Below are 24045 nucleotides of genomic sequence, written 5' to 3' on the forward strand. Positions count from 1 at the left end.
ACATTACTAACTGATTGCTACACAGATCCCGTTAGGTCCCTATGTGACCTCAAAGTTCTTCTCAACATAGCACTCGAGGCAGAACCACTACTTGACCGGAGCTGTCATTTGAAATGAAGCCTTTTCCATTCCTGATGTAGATCATACGAAAAAGTTGTATTTCTCTTCTCTCCTTGCCGTTTGTTTTTTCTTTTCTTTTCTTTATGAAAATGCTTAAGGATAAACAGCCTGGCCTTTGTATTTCCAGCTGAATCACTAAATGGCTCATTGCTTGTTATGTCACTTTGAAAAGTGGGCCACTTTAGAAGTTCCACTAGGGAATTTGACAGGATTGCTGAGGCAAGGCTTCATTTGATTTTTTGAGCTTTTTACTCCACACCAGACATTGATAGAAGCCAACTTCTGGAACAGATGGAAAATTGTGTATTTCAGGAGAGACAGCAAATGGGTCGCACCACGTGAGAATCTAATTCCTTAGAGTGAGAAAGTTTTCTCTGATGGCAACTCAACACCAAGTGACCCCGAATGCTCGTGTCTACGGACTCGATTTCTTCCTTTCCTGTGTCTTGAAGTTACAAGCAAAGTCAGGCAAATGCCTGCCCAGAACAAAATAATTTGATAGGAGGGAATACTTAGGCTCCAGTTTTCAAACTTGAGAAGTGAAATGTTTTCATTAAAAATGCATTATTCATACCATGCAAAACCACAGCCCTCGTCTTTGGTTGACACATGATCATTACATTCTTCAGGATTACTTGAATTTGTTTTGCAACTGACACAACACAAATGGCATCAGAACATTTTGAACCAAGGAAGCAATTTAAAAATTCAATATTGCAGAAAAAGAAAACAAATAGGCTTTGTCTGTTTGTATACAACAGCCCTAAATATACACACTGCAATTTCATGGCTGACCTGTACTATAATTTACTCCTGGTGGTTCACTTATTGAAATTTTAATTCTTGGGACTCTACATTTGGCCAGAAATGATCTATATTTGAAAACCATTACATAGCCTCTCTCAGCAAGAAAAAGAAGGACAAAGCGATGGGCATAACTTTAATTTCTGTGTGGTAGCTGAGGAGAACCAGGGCTCCAGAGTGTTTGAATCCTGGGTGTGCAGCCTTGAGCAAGTTATCAAACTTCGCTGAACCTTAGTTTCTTCATGTATAACTGGAGTAATCATACACGTCTTAGAGTCGTTGGGGAGGAAGAGATGAGTTGGCCCATGTGCAGAGTCTAGCACAGGGCCTGATACACTGAAAGGGCTCAGTAAGTTCTATTTGTTATTTTTCTATGGCTCTGAATGGCAGTGTGCTTTCTGGTTTAGATAGTATTTAGAAAAAACGATCTTGGAATTGTGGAATGGAAAAGCTTCCAAAATTATTTTCCTGTGCTTTTGTTTGCAGCCCTTTTTTTCATACCTCTTATGGTGGGTTACAAAAACGGGCCAGTTCTTTCTCTTCCTCTGTCCACACCCTCTGCCATGTGACTTTGAAGCCCTTCCCCTCGAGAAGGGGCTATGTTTGCTTGTCCTTTGTTTCTGAATGTATCATGCTATTTCCTTTGGCCAATGAGATGGTAGTGGACATAATAGAAAGACTTGACGAAGCCACTGAGTGTCTCTGCTGGTTCTGAGTCATTCCACAACGAAACTTCAAGTATTCTTCACGTTCCTGGTAGGATTTTGAAGGTCAGTTCCAGTTGGTCAGTTCCCATAGTCTGGCACAGCAGTGAGTCATTTCTTTCAAATTGTCTCATGCCATGCCTGCGGCCTGCTCTGGGGTTCAAAGCCAAGGGCATCACCGAGAAGCGCTGCCAGGTGAAGTGGCAATGTTGGCAGTTCATATATTGGAAAACAAACCAAAATTACAAGACAGATATAGTTCCTTTGGTCTTTGTGCAAAATTGCATTATTTTCTTGGGAAAATGTTTTTGCCTTATCTAAAGAAAAAATAAAATTTAAGCATTTTGTAGTTATAAAAACGTGCATATCTGCCATTACCATGAAAATGCCCAGGCCAGTCTGCTGGAGAATGAGAGCCACATGGAGGTGAGCCAGTCAGTACAGCTAAGAGCATCGGCTCCCAGGTATGTAATCAAGCCAAGCCAAGAACAACAGTCCCTTGGCAGACCACCCTGGATTCGTGATCAATAAGTAATAACTATAGCATGCCACTGAGGTTTTGTGGTTGTTTGGTATGCAGCATTATTAAAGCCATAGATAACAGTTACACTTCTGTTGTAGCCCACATTCTCTTGTGTTGCAATTACGGCTTATCTCTCAGGGTCGCCAGATGTATTGGGAACTCCTTGAGAGTAAGAATGATGTCTTATTTCCCTTGTGTCCCCGTGGCCTAGCACAGTACCTGGTGGCAAATATATATTTGTCACTTGAAGTTCTGGCTTTAATAGGACATTCCTCCACTCATTGGTTTACTTGTTATTACATCCATGCTCTCATTATTGAACGCCTACAATGTACCTGGGCACCTTGTCTTTGGGGCTATAATTTTGCACTGGAGGAGAGAGGCTGGAATTAATTTTGATTCCAGTTAATGTACAGTGTTCTATTTAGTTTCAGGTGTATAATTTAGTGATTCAACAGTTCTACACATTACTCAGTGCTCATCAACATAAGTGTACTCTTAATCCTTTTCACCTATTTCACCCATCCCCTTACCTACGTCCCTTCTGGTAACCATCAGTTTGTTCTCTATCGTTAAGAGTCTTTCTTGCTTTGTCTCTCTCTCTCTCTCTCTCTCTCTCTCTCTCTCTGTCTTTTTTCCTTTGCTTATTTGTTTTGTTTCTTAAATTCCACATGAGTGAAATCATATGATATTTGTCTTTCTCTGATTCACTTATTTTACTTAGCATTATACTCTCTAGCTCCATCCATGTTGTTGTAAATGGCAAGAATTCATTCTTTTTATGGGTGAATAAAATATTCCATTATATATATATACATATATATAATGTATGGAATAAAATATTCCATTATATATATACAAATATGTACATTCTATATATGTGTATATATATATATAATGGAATATTTTATTCAATTATATAATATATGTATTTATATATGTTTAATTTATTTAAATATATATATGTATATATGTACATATATATACATATATACATACACACATCTTTGAATTAGTGTTTTTGTATTTTTTGGGTAGATACCTAGTAATGCACTTACTGGATTGTAGGTTAGTTCTATTTTTAACTTTTGAAGAACCCTCATACCATTTTCCACAGTGGCTGCATGGATTTGCATTCCCACCAACAGAGCGTGAGGGTTCCTTTTCTCCACATTTTTGCCAACACTTGTGTCTTGTGTTGTTGATTTTAGCCCTTTTGACAGGGTGTGGTGATATCTCATTATAGTTTTGATTTGCATTTCCCTGATGGTGAGTGATATTGAGTATCTTCTCCTGTGTCTGTTGGCCATCTGGATGTCTTCTTTGGAGAAATGTCTGTTCATTTGTTCTGCCCATTTTCTACGTTCATTATTTGTTTTTTGGGTGTTGAGTTGTATAAATTCTTTATATATTTTGGATACTAGCCCTTTATCAGATATGTCTAGCATTCTGTAGGTTTCCTTTTAGTTTTGCTGTGCAGAAGTTTTTAAAATTTTAATGAAGTCCTAATACTTTATTTTTGCTATCATATCACTTGCCTTTGGATATCTAAAAAAATGTTGCTACAGCCGATGTCAGAGGCATCACTGCCCGTGCTCTCTTCTAGGATTTTTATGTTTTCAGGTCTCACATTTAGGTTCTTGATCCATTTTGAGTTTATTTTTGTGTATGGTGTAAGAAAGTGGTCTAGTTTCATTCTTTTGAATGTAGCTGTCCAGTCTGAGATTCTGTATTTCTAACAAACTCCTAGGTGATGCTATGCTGCTGATTCCCTCTTCTATCCTCTGAGAAATAAGAAACTAGTTGATTAAAAAAAAAAAAGAAAAAAAGAATCTAGTTGATTGTTGACATATGACCATGTCCGTCTGGATTTGTCAGCTCATTGGACCTTTTTAAGAAAAACAGTAATTCTCTGTTTGATCTGAAATATCCTGATTTTTCATGGTGGTAACTAATGTTTGCAAAGATACTTACAAAATGGAAAATGTCTCTTTGACTATTTCATAGAATTACGTACATGAACTATTTGATTCCAAATGGTAGGATATCACCCTTGCTGACTTCACCATACTTTGGATTTTGCATTTCATGGGTTTGCCCCTGTTGATCTATGTTTTGCATTTCTCAAAATAGATCTTGAGCTTCTTAGGGGCATGGATGGGATCTTCCTGTTTTTCTATGTGCTAAAATATATGACAGAATGTTTCAGACGCAGTGGGAGGTCAATAGATACTAGTAAACCAACTAACGGAGATAAATGGTATATTTCATAAAGCTGGAATGGATTTTCATATATTATCAGTAGGAGTTTTATTTTGGAGTGGGCAAGCAGAGAGAGTTGCTTGATTTTATTAATCACCCTCATTTATTAAAAAACATATTAATAGCTTCAGGAAGCCTTGGTTGGCATGGGAAAAAGTTTAATATACCACGGTGGTCATGATGGCATGTGACTGGGCTGTGGGGGAGAGAGGACAGTGCTGTCATTATGAAAGCACTTGAATAGTTAAAAAAAAAATACAAACTCAGTAAAAGGCCCAGTATTCTTAATGATTTAGGAGTCAATGCTAGAGGACAAAAGTGCAGATTTTCTTATAAAACCTAGTGGTTTTGCAGATGACACAGTGGAGAAGAATTCATGGAGGCAAACGCATCTTACTTCAGGGTTTCCAAATATCTTTGGAGAGGCCACCTTGGGTGGATGCCATTATGAACTTGTCATACCCTGAAGGTTTACTTCTGAAAACCACCAACCCTTCACTTAAGGTACAGCACCCCTTTATACATGTATGACACTCTAGAGTTTTCTTCATTAGCTAAGCTGATTTCATAGCAGTCTTGTAGGTCGGCATAGAAGATAGTGTCAAGGAAATTATCCAAAACTTGAAAATAGGCGAAAGGGAGGATGGTTTTCTTTCACTACAACACAAACATTGGCTAGCAAATCCTCCAGGGATTATCTAAGTCTACAAGGGTGTAGCCTGTTGACAAGGCCAGGGGTCAGAAAACTTCTGGAAAGCACTAGATGCTAAATATTTTGGACTTTGTTGAACATATACATTAACTGTTGAATATTCTTCTTCTTCCTTGCTTTTTAAAAACAGCTTTTTAAAAATGTAAAAGCTATGCTTATCTTGTGAGCTGTACAAAAACAAGCTGTGGGCTGGATTTGACCCATGGGCAGTAGTTTGTCTTGCTGGCTCTTGAACTAGGCTATTTTACAGCTCTGTAGGGATAGAAATTAACTTGTAAAAAATGAATAGCATTGCAAATGATTCTTGTCTGTGAGGAATGTAAATAATCCCTCTCCACTGGGATGTAAATAAATCTTGTCCAGGAGAGATGCAATTGATTTCCCTGCGGTGAAAAGGGATAACACCAAATATTACCATTTATTGCCTTGTAGGGTATTAACCAGTTTTGCATCTATAAGGAAATTTATTTTGGCATCCCTTTGAGTGACTAAATATATTTCTCTTCCTTGTACTGTCCTTTGAACCAATCATAGTGGCTGTCTCATTAATGAATGCGTTGAATAAAAATTTTAAACACACGTTTGTTTTATATTTTCCTATCATATTTTTAACTGTTTGAGAGTTACCCTACAGCATTAATATTATCTTCTCCTAACAGATTAGAAAACTGACTTTACCAGTGACAAAGGGCTTGCCCAAATTAAACCAGTACATGGCTCAACTGGGACTTGAGCATGTCTTTGGATTCTTACTGGAGGAAGAAGCAATCCTGCCATTTTGCCCTCAGTCTAGCTCTGACCTACTTAATAAATTTAGTTTTCCTCCTTCTGGAAAAAAAAAATATTTTTTATTTTATTTTATTTTATTTTATTTTATTTTATTTTATTTATTTATTTATTTTTGAGAGAGAGAGAGAGAGAGAGAGAGAGCAAGTGAGCTCATGGGAGGGGCAGAAAGAGAGGGAGAAAGAGATAGAATCTTAAGCAGTCTCCATGCTCAGTGCTGAGCCTGACACACGGGTTGATCTCACCACCCACCATGAGATCATGACCTGAGCTGAAATCTAGTTGGATGCTTAACGACTGAACCACTGAGGCGTCCCAAAAGGAAACATTTCTGAAAGAAAACAGTTTGTATTTCTAGAAGGGAATGGTTTGCATTTTTAAAAGGCCTTGCATCTCAAGATAGGCCATGAATCAGTAATTTTCTGACAGCAGCCACGAATAATCAGGGCATCCATAAAGAACCGGACTCATGGATGGCACCAGATTCCTCAAAAGCCTACTTCTTAGGTAAACCAAGAAAAACAGAGATGTTGTGTATTTTGTTATCCAAAACAAAATCTCCAGGTGGCTTAATGAAGTCATGAGCTATGTTAGTGACAAAGCTGAGTATAGAACATATATTTCCTAATTTTAAAATTTTTCCTCTGCAACATTCTGTCACCCAACATTTCTCTATATTGTCCATTTATAAAAGTGAATTTAAAACGGGATAGGCCAAAAGGTCACATCATCTCATTTACACTGGCTACTCAATTTATTTTCATTAATATTGTGATTTTTTTTTTTGATTAATGTGACTAATGTTCCTCACATGGCTGGGAAATATATAAATTATGGGGTTAATTAGTGTTGATGTTTAAACTCAGAATGGGATCATATTAATCGAATGCATCTATTTGATGGGGGTTTAATTAATTAGGTTCTGAAAACCTCTTCTGATAAATTCCACTCCATGCTAATGAACTCCATGGATCACCTTATTAAGCTCTAACCGTTGCTTCCTTTTTCCTCTGCACTATTAAGCCATGTTTAATTTGTTCACATAGTTCCCATAGTCAATAACAAGGCCTCTATTTTTACACCATGTAATTGGGGTTAGGAATATTCAGTTTCTCTCATTTAGTGCACTGTGTGCATGATGCATGTTGTGGAAGATGCTTAGCTAGAGAATTGTTAAGCACTAAAAGGAAAAAATCAAATTGGCATTAATGAAGTGTAGGAGTAATATAAAGCTAAAAATGGTATTTATAAAAGAGTCAGTAAAGCTTTAAGTTTGAAAATGGTTGCTATAAAGTAGCACAAGGATAGAAATTGTAAGTTTTAAATGGCATTTATTTCTTCTTCTGCATCCTTTTAAAAATAAACATATATTTCTGTAATGGGATCTAATTTACATATAGTCAAATTTGCAGATCCTAAGTATACAGTTTGATGAGTTGTGAAAAATGATGTGCCCAGGTAACTATGGCTCCAATCAGGGTAGAAAACATTCCCAACACGGCAGAATATTTGCTTGTGCCTCTTTCCAAACAGTCCTTTCACCCGGTGGCAGCTACTTTCTGATTTTTATCACCAGAGATTTGCTCTTCCTGTTCTTGAACTTGATGTGAATGAAATCTTACAGAATGGACTTGATTTATTCTGACATCCTTGATTCAATATGTTTTTGAGATTCACCTTTATTGTTGTATACATTTGTTCTCTCTCTCTCTTTTTTGCTGAGTAGTATTCCATTTTATGAATGCCACAATTTGCTTATCCATCCTCCCATTGATGGACATTTAGAGCCTCCCTGCCCCAAAGTTTGGCTTTTATGAATGAAGTTGCTACAGACAATCTTATATAAATCTTAAGAGTGAAACTAATGGGTCCTAGGGTAGGTAACATAAGAAATTGCTCAATAGTTTTCCAAATGCTTGTATAACATTGATATTGTCAGTTTTAAATTTTAGCCATTCACGTGGGTGTGAAGTGGTATCTCATAGTGTGTTTAATTGGCCATTTTATAATGACTAATGATGTTGAACACTTTTTTGTTTGTGTGTTTATTGGCCATTTTACACATTCCTTTGTGATATACCTTTCAGTTGTCCTCCTGCACTTTTTTTTTTTAAACATTGGGTTACCTTTCTAGTCTTGGTTTATGGACATTTAAATGTTCTGAATATGAGTATTTTGTCAGATACATGCATTACTAATATTTTCTCCCATTCTGTGGCTAACTTTTCCTTTTTCTTAAAAAAATTTTTTTTTTAATGTTTATTTATTTTTGACAGAGAGAGAGAGAGAGAGACAGAGCATGAGTTGGGGAGGGGCAGAGAGAGAGGGAGACGCAGAATCCAAAGCAGGCTCCAGGCTCTGAGCTGTCAGCAGAGCCCGATGTGGGGCTCGAACTCACAGACTGCAAGATCATGACCTGAGCCAAAGTCGGACACTTAACCGACTGAGCCACCCAGGCGCCCCAAGTTTTCCATTTTCTTATTGGTCTCTCTTGATGGGCACAGTCTTTCATCTTGATGAAGTTGAATTTTTGTATATTTTAATGGCACACTTTTTTGTGCCCTGTCTAAAAAAATCTTTATCTACATCAAAGTCATATAAATGTTTTCTCCTACAAGTGTTTTAATTTTAACTTTTATATTTAGGTCTATGATTAATTATATTTTGTGTATGATATGAGATGGAAGTCAAGATTCATTTTTTCAGTGTAGATATCTGGCTATTTGAATACCATTTGTTCAAAACACTTTCCTACTGCATTGCATTGGCATCTTGTTGAAAATCAATTGAGTGTGTAAGTGGAGCTCTATGAATTCTATATTCTGTTTTGTTAATCCATTTGGTTATCTTTAAGTTAGTACTATATAGTTTTGATTCCTGTAGATGAACAGTTTTTATTGAAATTGAGAATGCAAGTCTTTCAAGATTTTAAATTATTTTTCAAGATTGTTTTGGGTATTCTGGTTCCTTCTATGTATGTTTTAGACTTAGCTTGTCAATTTATACAAAATCTTGTTGGAAATTTTGTAAGATGTTCATGAGTTAGGTGAATTTTGGGAGAATTGACATCCTATAAATATTTTCCACTCCATGAATGTGGTATGTATCTCCATCCATTGGGGTATTCTTTAATTTCTCTCAGCAGTATATTGTAGTTTTCAGTAAAGAGATCTTGAACTTTTTTTTAAATAAATTTATATTATATATGTGCTATTTCTTGGATCAGTTTTGGAACTATGTAAGGTAGCAGATGCAATCTTTGGGTTACTCCACTCAAGGTGCAGATTCCATGGAGGCATTTATGATTCCTGGCTTAGGTAACATGCCCTAATTTTTCAGAAATGGGTGGTTTGGGATCTTGACTGCCAGTCTGTGCAAGACTGCGTCTAAAAGCAGATGGGAGAGTGCAAGAGTCGTGGGTACAGTAGGGTCTCTGTTACTCAGAGAATGAAGAATATATCTTGGGAGACAACGATAACAAATATCTACTACTGGTTACAGTGCTAAAAATTTTACATGATCTCATTTAATCCCTACGTTATCCATATTAGGTGTATAAATATTTCCATTTTACTAATATTGGTACATTTTTTGAGCATTTTTAAAGTTTGCCTAAGATGTCTTCATGCTGTTCTAATAAGAATCATTTGCATATAAAAAGTAACGTGTCCAATATAGATTGTTCTTTTTTGTTCATTAAAACTGGTACTAATATAGGTACTACAGTGAAGAGATTTTCAGATTAAAGTTACTAATCATGTTCCTTTAAGATAGGGAGATTAATCTGGATTATCTGGATGGACCCAGTGTAATCACATGAATCCATAAAAACAGAACAGGATGTAAGAAAATGTGGTGGAAAAAGAAGGCAAAAAGAGACATTCTAGAAAGGGAGTTCAGGGAGATTTGAAGTGTGAGAGGAACTTGGACCTGCCACTGCTGGTTTTTCAAGTAGAGGAAGAGAGCCATGAGCCCTGGAACACCAGCTCCTCTAGAAGTTAACGACCTCTGGCTGATAGCCAGCAGGGAAATAAGGATCTCAGTCCTACAACCACACAGAACTGAATTCTGCCAGCAATGTGAGCGAGCTTAGACCCCAGTCTATCCCAAGAACATCCAAAAAGGAATACAGCTTTGGTACACCTTGATTTCAACCTTACAAAACCTGGAACACAGAACCAGCCTAGCCATGCTGTATCTAGATTTCTGACCTACAGAACTATGAGTTGATTATTGGGTATTGTTTTAAGTCATTAAAATTGTGGTGATCTGTTATGGCAGCAATAGAAAACGAATATATCAGGATTACAGACTCATACATTGGCAGTGGCCAAGAAGAATTATAAATAGGCACGTGTATATTTCTTGGTGATGAATGATAATTGACCCTTTGCCTCCATGTTTGGGGAGTCAAGGAGGAGTGGTGGGGCCTGGTAAAACGAAGGGGTCTATCTAAAAGGCATCTTTACTACTACGCTCCAACATATTCTAAGAAGGCGAGCCCTGTGTTACAAGATATGTTTATTCCCACTAGGCCAGAAATTCAGATTTTAATGTGAAAATTTCTGGTTTTAGACAGTTGACAACTACTACAGTTTATAAATAGAGACAGAACATGTCTGGGAAATAGCTGTGACCTGAGGGATATTAGTTTGTGACTTTTTGACAAGATGCCCTAAACTTGTTTGATCTTGTCAATGGAGAGAAGTATAATGTGAGGTTTATAATAATAACAAAAAAGAACAAAGTCAGTTCTGAATTGTCCCTGAATGGTTATTTCATTCCCATTTTAGAGATGGAAGTGTTACATTCCATCTCTAAAATGGAAATAATGATTCTAATTTCATAATTATGTGAGGATTAATGGAGAAACTGCATGTAATACCTTGCACGTGTGTATGTTCATCAGTGTGTGTTAATCAGTATGTTATTTTATTGGTACAGAGGTGAGTGTAGGTTGGAATTGGCTGTCACATTCACAAGATGCAGTAGGACTCACTCCTATGCTACCTTCTGTGAGCTGTATAACACGCATGAAATGCATACTCCACAGCATCTTCATCTCTTCGGGAGACACAACAGCTACCCACGGACACAGTTTCCTTTGTTCCCTCACCCACAAGGGCATGTAGGCTTATCCAGAATCAGAACCTGGTCTGCAGGTCACTTGGACAGAGAGCAGCGGAGGCCTTAGTTTGCCACCCACCTTTTACACACCTCTATCCATGTAAGTGCATGGTCTGTGTGTCAACTCACAGCTCCCCACGCCAGGCTTTTGTAGTGAAGAAGCCCAACATAACACTCCATCCACATTTATCTCAACGCTATAATAGTTGCCAAGGAAATAGGGCTCTGACCTTCATTTTCACAGCCAGGCCTTGGTCAGTCCAGAAATGATTTAAACTCTTTATTCACAAATAATAACAATCCTTTTAAGATAGTGTGTTACTTTCCTATGGCTGCCTTAACAAATGGCCACAAACTTGGTGGTTTAAACTAGCAGTAACTGAGGGTACCTGAGTGGCTCAGTCCATTGAGCCTCTGACTCAGGTCGTGATCTCATGGTCCTTGGGATCGAACCCCATGCTGGGCCCCGTGCTGACAGCATGGAGCCTGCTTGGGATTCTCTCTTGCTCTGTCTCCCTCTTTCTCCCTCCCTCTCTTTCTGCCCACCCCCCACTCACATGCACATGCGCTCTCTCTCTCAAAATAAATAAACTTAAATAACATTAAAACAACAATAATTTGTTTTCTCACAGTCCCATAGGCCAGAAGTCAAAAATCAAGGTGTCAGTGGGATTCAGCTCCCTTCGAATCTCTGGGGGAGAATTCTTGCCTCCTCTGGCTTCTGACATCTCTCAGCAATTCCTTGGTTTGTGGCCGCGTAACTCCCATCTCTATCCTGTCTTTACATGGCCTTCTCTGTGTGTCTCTATCTTCTGCTCTTCTGACTATTATACGGACACTTATCATTGGATTTAGGGCCCATTCAGATAAGCCAGGATGAGCTCATCTGGAGATGCTTAATTTAATTACATCTGCAAAGATTATGTTTCTCAAATAAAGTCACAATCCCAACTTGTAGGGGTTAGGCTGTAGACGTCTCTTTGGGGGGTTGCCATCCACCCTGCTACAGGTAGGCAGTGAGCATATTATTACTCCTGTTTTAGAGACGCATGCTCTTCAGAGTCAAGGATCCAGGTGCACAGGCAGATAAATCATGCCTTAAGACCAGGATAAAGTTAAGTGGCCTGAATACAGATTGAATGTGTGGCCTTGGCCTCTTTAGCACAGTCCTCTGCTCCAAGAGAAAAATGAACACTTTATAAGGAGGACTTTAGTTTTAAAAAAGTTTGGTGTTAAGTTTCCCCCTAGAATGAGAGCAATTCAGCTGGGCTTACCATGTGAGTGGTTGAGTGGCACTCCAGATGGCTTCTCTGTGCCAGTTGGTATGATTTCGGTTTAAGAGCCCAGCTCCAGAAAGCATGACTCTGAACTCCTCAATTGTTGGTCAGTTTATAATTGGTATCATTGCTGATTGTGATGCTTTTCCCAGGAGCTGTAAAGGACAATAAGCATACAGACTTGCTCAAACAAACACTGGATTATTCTTTGCTGGAGGAAGTAATCTTTCGAATCCGTTTTCTCTAGCCTGCATCTATGGAAATCAGATTCTAGACTCCTTGTTTCCACTAGTGTCCCTGGGCTGGTTTGGACTGGGATTGACAAAATGGCTCCTCCTACAACGGAGTTAGGAGACACCTTCTTCCTTAAAATAGAAACAATTAGCACCTGACATGAAACCTCATTTGACCCTAGTCACCAGGCATGCCTTTATCCCATGCTAATATGCTAGTCTGGTGTGAATTTATGGTTTCATTTCCTTTTCAGTATGTAGTGTAATGGAATCCTCTCTCAGTCTCAATTTTATAAAATAATGGGGCAGAAGGAGATGTAGTGAGGTTATTAAGTCTTTCCCCAACCTTAAGATACTCTTAATTCTTACTCTTCTTAACACATCAACGTGATTTAGCTATGATTACCCAGGTAATTCAGGCAAAATACCCATTCCCTTGCTTTTACTGTTTAGACATGTCTTTGACTGCCTGTTTAATGAAAGGCAGTAAGTTTAACAATTCCATTACATTTAATACCCTCTAAAACACATATAAGACATTAGAAGCATCAGTGTGCATGAGTATTTAATAATGGGAACTAGAGCTTTGCAGGGCTTCACAGTTTATAAAGTGCCTTCTATTTATTACCTTCTTTAAACTTTGTAAAAGATTGGTACTATTATATCCATTTTAAAGATGAGGATCAGTGAGGGTCAGAGTATTTGGGCATCTACTATCCCGCTATATCTAGAGCTGGAACTGGGACCTAATTCCTCCTCCTTTCTTTTCTACAATGTGGCCCTTTTAATATAGGTACAATTGTTTAATCCAGGCAGCTAAAAGCAAGGACCATGGGTGACTGATTTGTTCACCTTGTGGGATTTTATTTTATTTTATTTTTTTTATTTATTTTTTTTTTTTCAACGTTTATTTATTTTTGGGACAGAGAGAGACAGAGCATGAACGGGGGAGGGACAGAGAGAGAGGGAGACACAGAATCGGAAACAGGCTCCAGGCTCTGAGCCATCAGCCCAGAGCCTGACGCGGGGCTCGAACTCACGGACCGTGAGATCGTGACCTGGCTGAAGTCGGACGCTTAACCGACTGTGCCACCCAGGCGCCCCATACCTTGTGGGATTTTAAAACTGGTTGGGATCTTATGGATAATCTCGTTGTATCACTTCATTTTGCAGCATGGGGTTGGAGATATTGCTTCCCATAGTCCTTTGAAACTTCCAGGCTTAGACTGGAGCTTGTAAAGACTTGTGCTTTGGCCTTCCTTATGGGGTGATAGAGAAGCTGGAGTTCAGGGAGGATGAGAAGCTTGCCCAAGGTCACGCAGCTGGCTGGTGGTAGAGCTGGGAGTTTGGATCCAGATCTCACATCACTCAGTGCCATGTCTTGTAGCATCTTAGTACTCAGGGAGAATTTCACTTAACCTTTTTACCTTAGGATTCATGTAGGTTTTACTAGGAAGCAACTTTTTAAAACTTCTGATTAAATAGCAGGGGTAGACAGTTTATGGATTTCTACACTAGCCATAGACTACTCCTGAGAACTATCAAGTTGTATCATCTGTGATTCTCTCTGGAGTACTTAAATACATCCAGCCACACAGAAACTCTCAATAGAGTCTTCAAAATAGAATAGGCTGAGCCATATTTTCAGACAAATAAATCTAGACATAATGAAAGGAGCTGCAAATAGATAAGCAGAAACTTCACCAATTAGAAATTAGAAATATCTTTATTGGATGATTCCTTGGCCAAAGAGAAAATCAAAACTATTTTTAGAAAATATAGGTACTGAAAAAGAGATGTATAAAAAGTAGTGGAATATAGCCAAAGTTGTATTGAGTGGAAAAATCATAACTTCATATATCTGTTTTAAATGAGAGAAAAAAATAAATTGTTTAGCGCAAGAAATTAAAATAAGTCTAATGAAAACCTAACAGGAGCATAAATAGAGACTTCATACATATTATGTATTTATTAATGAACAATAATGTAATTAATTAAAAAAAGAAAAATATATAGAATTGGTATGTCTAAAAATTAGTTTTTTTAAAAATGTATTTATTAAAACTTAATTCTTTAAAAACAAATCAAAACATAATTTGAATCTAGAGAAATCAGAGGAAAAAAGTGAGAGAAAATACAAAGACATAATGGGGATGAGAAAGCGATAAGTAGCAGAAAAGCAGAATAACCAACCAAACGAGCAGTTAGAAGATCACAAGAGGATCCAGCCAATGAAAATGAAATAAAAAATTTTTAAAAAAAAATTTTAAGTGTATTTATTTATTTTGAGAGAGACAGAGACAGCGCGAGTGGGGGAGGGGCAGAGCCAGAAGGAGACAGAATCCTAAGCAGGCTTGGTGTTGCCAGTGCAGGGCTCGAACCCATGAAACCACAAGATCATGACCTACACCGAAACCAGGAGTCAGATGCTTAACCAACTGAGCCACCCAGGTGCCCGTAGCCAATGAAAATAAAATAAAAAAAAATAATAATGCATGTTTTATCAGGGAAAATGTAAATGCCTAAAATTGACTTCAAGAAGAAGTAGGAAACACAAATATGATGGTTTCATGAACAGGTTCTTTTAGAATTTTAAGAAACATAATTCCTAGTCAATGTAAGCTATTGGAACAAAAATGAATAGGGACAAGGATCCATAGTTTTAAAAACAGAAGCATAGTAACACTGTTGTCACACCTAAAAGAAAACTACAGGGTTCTCTTGTCTGTATATATATACAAAAGTTCTAAATAAAATATTAACTAATTGAGTTCTGCAGTATACTAAGGTAATAGCAACACAATCAGGCAGAATTCACTTCTAGAAACACATTCCTTCTCCCTTATTCAGGTACCAGTATCCTAGTTTGGGAGCAAACATCAAACTAAACCAGATGAATTGTACCCTTTCTTCTGGGAGGTTGAATTTAGAATATAGTGATACAAGAGTAAGAAATCGTAGGTGTTTACCTGAGGTTACATTGAGACTAACCATTAGTTTCTCTTACCCAGATTCTTGCCATTGCCCTGCTTTCTATGTTTCTGAACCTTCATTCTTCAGATTTTCTTTTGGTTCTGTAAACTACTGCATGTAATTCCAATAAATTCCTTCTTTGTTTGAGGTAGTCAAAATTAGGTCTATTGCTCGCAACCAAACCATTCTAAATGATACAATACCACGTAAGTAGACTGTTGTGGATTGGATAATTTTTCTCAGTGCTTCAGCACCTCCCGCCACTATACCCCTTGGCATATAGAATGGGTGGAATATACATTGCACTCCATTGATTTTGGGCTTGGCCATGTGGTTTGCTCTGACCAATGAAATGGTAGCTGATCTGATAAGAGCACAGACCTTGAATATGCTTATGTGATTTGGCCTCTTGCAAATCTGCTATTTGCCATGACAGGAACATGCCCTGGGTAACTCTGGGCCAAGGACATCATGGAAGCATATAGAGAAAAACTGAACTCAGCTTGAATTCTGGAGCCAAGCCCAGCCAACCTGCAGCCTGAAGCAGGCCTGCCTCACCTACCCTACAGAACTGTAAGCAAAAAAGTAAATAAGTGCTTATTGTTGTATCCACTGATTTTTACATAAAATTATAATTTTCACACCCTGTTTCCTCTATTATTAACAACTTACTTTAGTATGATACATTTTTCACAATTAATGAACCAATATTGCTACATTATTGTTAACTGAAGCCCATATTTTATTCAAATTTCTTTAGTTTTTCCTTACTGGTCTTATTTGGGTCCAGAATCCTGTGTAGGACACCTCATTACATTAATCATCAGATCTCCTTAGGCTCCTCTTGGCTGTGACAGTTTTTCAGACTTTGCTTGTTTTTGATGACTTTGACAGTTTGGAGGAGTGCTGGTCATGTATTTTGTAGAAGGCTCCTTAACTGGGATTTGTCTGATGCTTTTATCATAACTAGACTGAGGTTATGGGTTTTTAGGTAGAAGACTCCAGATATCAAGTGCCATTCTCATCACATTATATCAAGGCTATATGCCAATAATGTGATCATCAATGTTGATTTAATCTTCATAACCTGATTGAGGTAGAGCTTGTCAGGTTTCTTCACTGTAAAGTCACTTTCCACCCCCAGATCCTTTCCATACTGCCCTTTCTAGAAGGAAGTCTCTGTGCACAGCCCACACCTAAGGAGTAGGGAGTTAGGCTCTGACTCCTGGAGGATGGGGTATCTATATAAATTATCTGAAATTCTTCTGCTTGGGAGTTTTGTCTCTTCTCCCCTGATAATTTCTTTATTCAGTCATTTATTGGTATCAGTATGGACCCATGGACATTTATTTTATATGTCAGGTCTTAATCTAGTACTATTTTGCTTATTTTCTTGCTCACGTTCCTCCAGCTTTGGTCGTTGGAAGTCCTTTCAGTTGGCTTGTGTCCTTTTGACATATCCTTGTCATTGTGGGTTTTTTGGAAACACTTTTACTTTCTGGTACTACAAGAAAGAAATTTCAGGCTCATGTTCTATATCTCTTTCCCCCATCCTATAGTCAGCTGTCCTCCAAAGTGCTCTGGTTCCTTTTATTGGAGAGTGATTAAAATCTAAGATCCACAGTGTGCTTAATGTGCTAGTTGCTACAGACATGGTGTTTCTGGGCCCTCCCAGATGAAAGAGCAAGGAAATATACGTGTATAGTAACCTGTATACATACACATATCTTTGAAAATGTCTGTAAGTAATCATCTATATCTATGTTAAGCTAAATATGAGTCTCTACTAATGTCTCCAGCTCTAATCCATTACCCCATGGATCATTCCAGACACCTGCCTTTGCTTATTTGTAACCTCCAAGAGTAAAAATAATTTTTTTTTTTTTTTTACCATTTGCCATTCATGTATTTGATTTTTTAACCCCAGGATATGTGTATAGCAGTGTCAGAATTGTTAACCTGTACCTCCATGGGAATCAAATTTATCACATTGAGTGTGGTGTTTTTTTCTTTTAATTTATTTATTTTGAGAGAGGGAGAGAGAGAAAGCGTGTGTGGGTGTGCATGGAGAAGTGAGCAGGAGAGGGGCACAGAAAGAGGGAGAGAAAGTCCCAAGCAGAGAGAATTCCCAAGGGAGGTTTCATGCTGACAGCACGGAGCCCAACTCAGGGTTTGATCTCACAAACCCTGAGATCATGACCTGAGCTGAAACCGAGGGTCAGACGCTTACCCGATTGAGCCACACAGACACCCCAAGTGTGGTGTTTATATGAAGTTCTTTCCACTTTCAATCTTACAGACTTAACTCATTTCTTTTTTTTAATTTTAATTAATTTTTTATTTAAATCCAAGTTAATTAGTGTATAGTGTAATAATGATTTCAGGAACAGAACTTAGTGATTCATCACTTACATTAACACCCAGTGCTCATCCCAACAAGTGCCTTCCTTAATGTCCGTCACCCATTTAGCCCATCCCCCCACCCCAACATCCCTTCAGCAACCCTTAGTTTGTTCTCTGTACTTAAGAGACTCTTATGTTTGCCTCCCTCTCTGTTTTTATCTTATTTTTGCTTCCCTTACCCTATGTTCATATTTTTTCTTTCTTAAATTCCACGTATGAGTGAAATAGTATATTTGTCTTTCCCTGACTGACTGATTTCACTTAGCATAATACACTCTAGTTCTATCCACCTTGTTGCAAATGGCAAGATTTCATTCTTTTTGATCACCAAGTGATATTCCATTGTGTGTGTGTATATATATATATATATATATATATATATATATATATATATATATCTCACATCTTTATCCATTCATCCGTGAATGGACATCCATCAATGGACATTATCTATAGTGTCTATATTGTCTATAGGTGCTGCTATAAACATTGGGGTGTATGTGTCCCTTCGAAACAACACACTTGTATCCTTTGGATAAATGCCTAGTCGTGCAATTGCTGGGTCATAGGGTAGTTCTATTTTTAACTTGTTGAGGAGCCTCCATACTGTTTTCCAGAGTGGCTGCACCAGTTTGCATTCCCACCCACAGTACAAAAGGGTTCCTCTTTATCCACATCCTCCCCAACATCTGTTGTTGCCTGAGTTGTTCATTTTAGCCATTCTGATATGTGAAGTGGTATCTTACTGTATTTGTATTTTCCTGATGATGAGTGTTTAGCATCTTTTCATGTGTTTGTTAGCCATTTGGATGTCTTCTTTGGAAAAGTGTCTGTTCATGTCTTTTGCCCATTTTTTTCACTGGATTATTTATTTTTTTGGTGACTGAACTCATTTCTAAAGTTACTGAAGTAGCACCTATTTTAATGAAGCCTGCTTGAAATTCTCTCTCTCTCTCTCTCTGCCCTTCTCCCTCCCTCTAGCTCTCTCTCTCTCTAAAAAAAAAAAAAAACCAAAATATATTACTTAAAATTATGCATGTAAGTTTCCATCATATTGGAATAGAATCATTTTATAATGAACTTTATAATGAAAAATATGCCAGAAACAATAAAGAAAAATTTATAGATTTGATTATGTAACAAAAACATGTATGCACACATACACCTATTTTTACAAGTTTTATTTATTTTTGAGAGAAAGAGAGAGAGAGATTGAGAATATGAGTGGGGGAAGGGCAGAGGGAGAGAGAATGCCAAGGAGGCTCTGCTGACAGTGTAGAGCCCAATGCAGGGCTTGAGCCCACAAACCATTAGATCATGACCTGAGGGAAACCAAGAGTCTGTCGCTCAACAGCCTGAGCCACCCAGGTGCAACCCCACTCACCACACTTTTTTTTATACAGAAAAAAAAGTCATAGACAGCCTTGAAAAACAAGTTATAAACACCAAAAGAAATTTTTACAGAAATCATTTTAATGTTTACATTTTGGGACACTATGAAGGAAACTCTTGTTGCTGCATGAATCATGTGGTATGGCACATGTGTGGTGGTACCTGGGTATCCCCCTGCAGACATTAATAATCAATCATAGCTCTCTTCCCTGATAAGCATATGTGGTCTCAGGATTCTTATGTTTTTCAGTGAGCTCTTATCAACTGATCAGAGATAACACACATAAGCCCTGCTGCTTCCTTGTAAAACTCAGCTATGATTAACCTGGTGGAGTGCAGAAAAGATGAGTTCTATCCCATTAGTGGAAACAGCACAGGTTTCCTCAGCAGTGAGATAAAAGACACCAGCAACAGTAGCCATGCAATGTTAATGGGAAACCATGGCAAGTATTTGAACCAAGACTTAGGAGCAATATTTAAGAATTACCATCTCAGTGGCTCGATGTATGCTTTGGAGCAAGGAGATACTGGATGAATGGACTCAAACAGGAAAGGAAGTTTCAGTGGAAGTCATCATTATCTCAACACACATTCATTGAGGTTTTAACGTGTGTGAAATGTTGTTCTAGGCATTCTGAGGGACACAGAAATGAATATAAAACAGTGTTCAATTTCCAGGAGTCCAGGGGCATGGCTTAGACATGAGTGCTATGGAGAAGAGTCTCATTTAGAGAGAGGTTCTCTCAAGGTGTGAGGACTTCAATGGATTTATCACATCCCATGGTTCAGCCTTCAAATTTGCACTTTGTGAAAATCTCTATTATCTATTTTTTTTTCATACTTACGATGGCTCAGGGGACCCCTACATGCTAACCAATCTCAGTTAAATGGGTTAACCCAGAAAATCACTGCAGTACTTTAAAATGAGAAATACATCAGGGCACCTGGGTGGCTCAGTCGGTTAAGCGTCTGACTTTGGCTCAGGTCATGATCTTGCAGTTTGTGAGTTTGAGCCCTGTGTCGGGCTCTGTGCTGACAGCTCGGCGCCTGGAGCCTGCTTTGGATTCTGTGTCTCTCTCTCCCTCTGCCCCTCCCCTGCTCATACTCTGACTCTGTCTTTCAATAATAAATAAATGTTAAAAAATTTTTTAATGAGAAATACATCATATTTCATCAAATCTGAGAAACCATCCATTGTAAGATATGCCGTCATTTTATGTACTACTAAATAGGTTTTGATACCAATGACAGTGCATGTATGTGTGTGTGTGTGTGTGTGTGTGCATGTATGTATGTGTGTTGTGTTCCCTCACACCACCAAGCAAATCTCTGACAACAGCTGGGTGTCCTACAATTCTAGGTGTCTACCTAGAGATAGTGTCACGTCTCACAGGTTAATGATTCAGTTTCACCAGATTACTGCCTCCCACCCCCCCCTTCAGACACCAGTCACAAATCCAGGTTGTCACCTATGCTTCTGATTCACAGGCTATAGACTGGAGGTTCTAATGACCCTCTCCTTGGATTTGATTGATGTGCTAGAATGACTCACAGAACTCAGGGAAGCATTTTACTTACTAGATCACTAGCTTATTATAAAAGAGTGTAACTCAGAAACAGCCAGATGGAAGACAGGCATAAGGCAAGGCATGAGGAAAGGGTGTGGAGCTTCCATGCCCTCTTAGACCATGTCTTCTTCCCCAGTCTCCATGTGTTCACAAGCCTAGCAGTTCTCTAAACCCCATCCTTTTGGTTTTTATGGAGACTTCATTACATAGCCATGATTGATTAAACCAAGGCTTTTAGTGATTGATTCAGCCTCTGGACCCCCGTTCTGTTATCCCAGTGATGGGGTTGGAGTGGGACTGAAAGTTTCAACCTTCCAATCACATGGTTGCTTCTCCTAGCAACCAGCCCCTATCCTTAGGTGGGTTCCAAAGCCACTCATTAACATGACAAAAGACACCTTTATCACTCTCAACACTTAGACAAAGTCAAGGGTTTTAAGAGCTCTGTGCCAGGAACAATGGACAAAGACTAAATACAGTAAAACCTTGGATTGTGAATAACTTGTTCTGTGAGTGTTCCACGAGACAAGCAAACATTTCTAATAAATTTTGACTTGATAAATGAAGGACGTTTTGCAATACGAGTAGTACCTGAAGCTGAACATCACATGATTACAACTGAGCCAATGGTTCTCTCTTTCTCTGTCTCTCTCGCTGTGGGATTGTGGGTGATCATCTCCCAGGCTCAGATGCTGTGTCTCAGGCCATGGTGTTTGGCAGAAATAAGTGATTTTTCACAACACTGGAAGATGCCCACAACTGGCACTAGTGTATTTTCTGTCACTTCAAAGCACCAATGGACAGTCCTTTGCTTTTCCATACGAGAATAAGATTAGGAATGCTTTATTTCATTCTAGGTCAGGCTGCCTGCAGATATAGACCCTTTCCTCTGCTGCCTTATTGCCAGTTACATTAAATACAGTATATGACAAGAGTTTATTAATATGTACTATAGTCAACATCAGTTAGGATGGTGAAAGCCATCCTACACAATAACCCTCCTCTCTCATCTCCCTCACACCAGCCACAAAGGTTTTTCAAAGGTAAATTCAGGTTAATTTGTTTATTTTTCTTCATATTTTGTATTTTATTTATTATTTTGTATTATATTACAGTATCGTAATCCTTTTTATATGAATTTTTTGGGTTGTGAAATGAATCATCTGAGTTTCCATTATTTCTTATGGGGAAATTTGCTTTGATATACAAGTGCATGTTTCCAGAATGAATTATTCTCACAAACCAACATTTTACTGTATATATTTATTATTATAAATCAGAATATCACAACTACTATGAAAGAAAAAACACTGCTAATTAAATTAGGACTTGATATTTAAAAAATCTTACAGTGTTTCTATTTTGCACTTATTGAAAGAATACATTTATAATTAGACATAGATTTTTAAAAATCATACATTGATCTTGTGCATATATAAAAGGAAAAGTGAAATAAAAAACTTAAGGTTTTCTCTGAACTTTTCATTCAGAGTTCAACCCTTTAATATTACTTTTTGACACGGAGTCATTATTGCTTGTTTTTCCACACAATGTTGTCCTCTGTGCCTTGAATTGTGTGGGTGATAATAAAGCATTTTGTGAAAGAATCCATGAAAAAAAGCCACAAGCCTTTGATGCTCTACTTTTATTTTAAAAAACTTTTTTTTTAGTTTATTTTAAGAGACAGAGAGAGTAGACGAGGGGCAGAGAGAGGAGAGAGAGAATCCCAGGCAGGCTCCTTAGCATGGAGCCCACTGTGGGGCTCGAACTCACAAACTGTGACATCATGACCCGAGCTGAAACCAAGAGCTGGACCCTTAACTAACTAAGCCACCTAGGTGCTCCAATGCTGGACTTTTAAGGCAGATGTGTAATTATGTAGAGCCAAGTAATTGTAGACCCCAGTGTCTAGAATATTACTAAATTCATTGATTTACCTCCTCTTTCTCCCTATCCTTCCCAAATATTTGGGTTGGGAGAGTGGTTAAAAATGCTTTCAACTTTTGTTTGTGAGGTTTCTTCTAAGTCTCCATCCCCTTCTGCAAGTTTTGATGCTCTGGCACTGGGGAGTCTATCATGATTGCTACCTGGTCAACAGGAATTTGAAGATACACCTGATTTTAGGGGTGTTAAAATGTGAAAATTCAGAATTCAGAATAGTCTTTACACTGTCTGGAATATTTTCTCTCTGAAGTTAAAATGGGCAGTAGCCAGAGCTCAAGTGATGAGTGCTGGGTAACACAGAGATTATCATAATGACCAGCCTCAAAAAGGCAGGAAGGTCTTGACCTATCTTCTGGGCAGAGATAAAGTGATTTAGGGAATCAGAGTACTCGTGTGACCTGAATAGAGTTAGTAATTACAGTGCTGGAAAATCTTGACAAAGTTTATTGGTCGAGTCCACTTTTAAAAATTCTTTATACATTTATAAATATTAAGTGTGAAATAAAATATGAGAAAACACAAATCATGTTGAGAGAATGACATGGGTCTGTTTTTCTGTAATGGACGCTGACTGGGTACATGGAGGGGTGTAGCAGGTAGGGAAGATGCCATAGCAAGTTGGTGCCCAATCCTAGGGCCTTGAGTGCTAAGCTCAGTGGTTTGGCTTTTACCTGACAAGGTGATGGGTATGGGCAGGGGTGCCCTGAGTCCTTTTCCTGGAAGACTTGTACTTCATGAGGAAAGACTAGTTGAATCAGGACCTGGACCCAGTGTTAGAAACAAAGACTTTCTGTTTTGGAAAGAGAAAAACATTATTGCTCAAGAGGTGATGTTTTGAATCTGAGAGCTGGTATGGTGGGTGCACTGAAATCAGATACTTGTGTATAATTCAGTACTATGGATTTCATTAATGAGATAATTTTTGGAAGTGAGGACAAAAGGTTTATTTTGCTTCTGTGACAATGTGGGATTTGCTCCACTGTTAGTAAAGGAAAGCAACTCTGGGAAAATGAAATATGACATTTGAAGATAATTTACATTGGGGCATTACTTACTGAGACATGGAAATGGCAGATTAAACACAGATGCAGATAAAACTGAGATGTGGGACTTCTCAAGAAGGTCTTTCTTTTGAGACAGCCTGGATTTAGAATGATCAAATCAGGAAAGGAAATTCTTTTGGATGCATTTCTCCTGTCATAGCATTACACACTGCT

The sequence above is a fragment of the Panthera onca genome, chromosome A2 (assembly GCF_046562875.1).
Source record: "Panthera onca isolate mPanOnc1 chromosome A2, mPanOnc1 haplotype 2, whole genome shotgun sequence".
NCBI classification, from domain to species: domain Eukaryota; kingdom Metazoa; phylum Chordata; class Mammalia; order Carnivora; family Felidae; genus Panthera; species Panthera onca.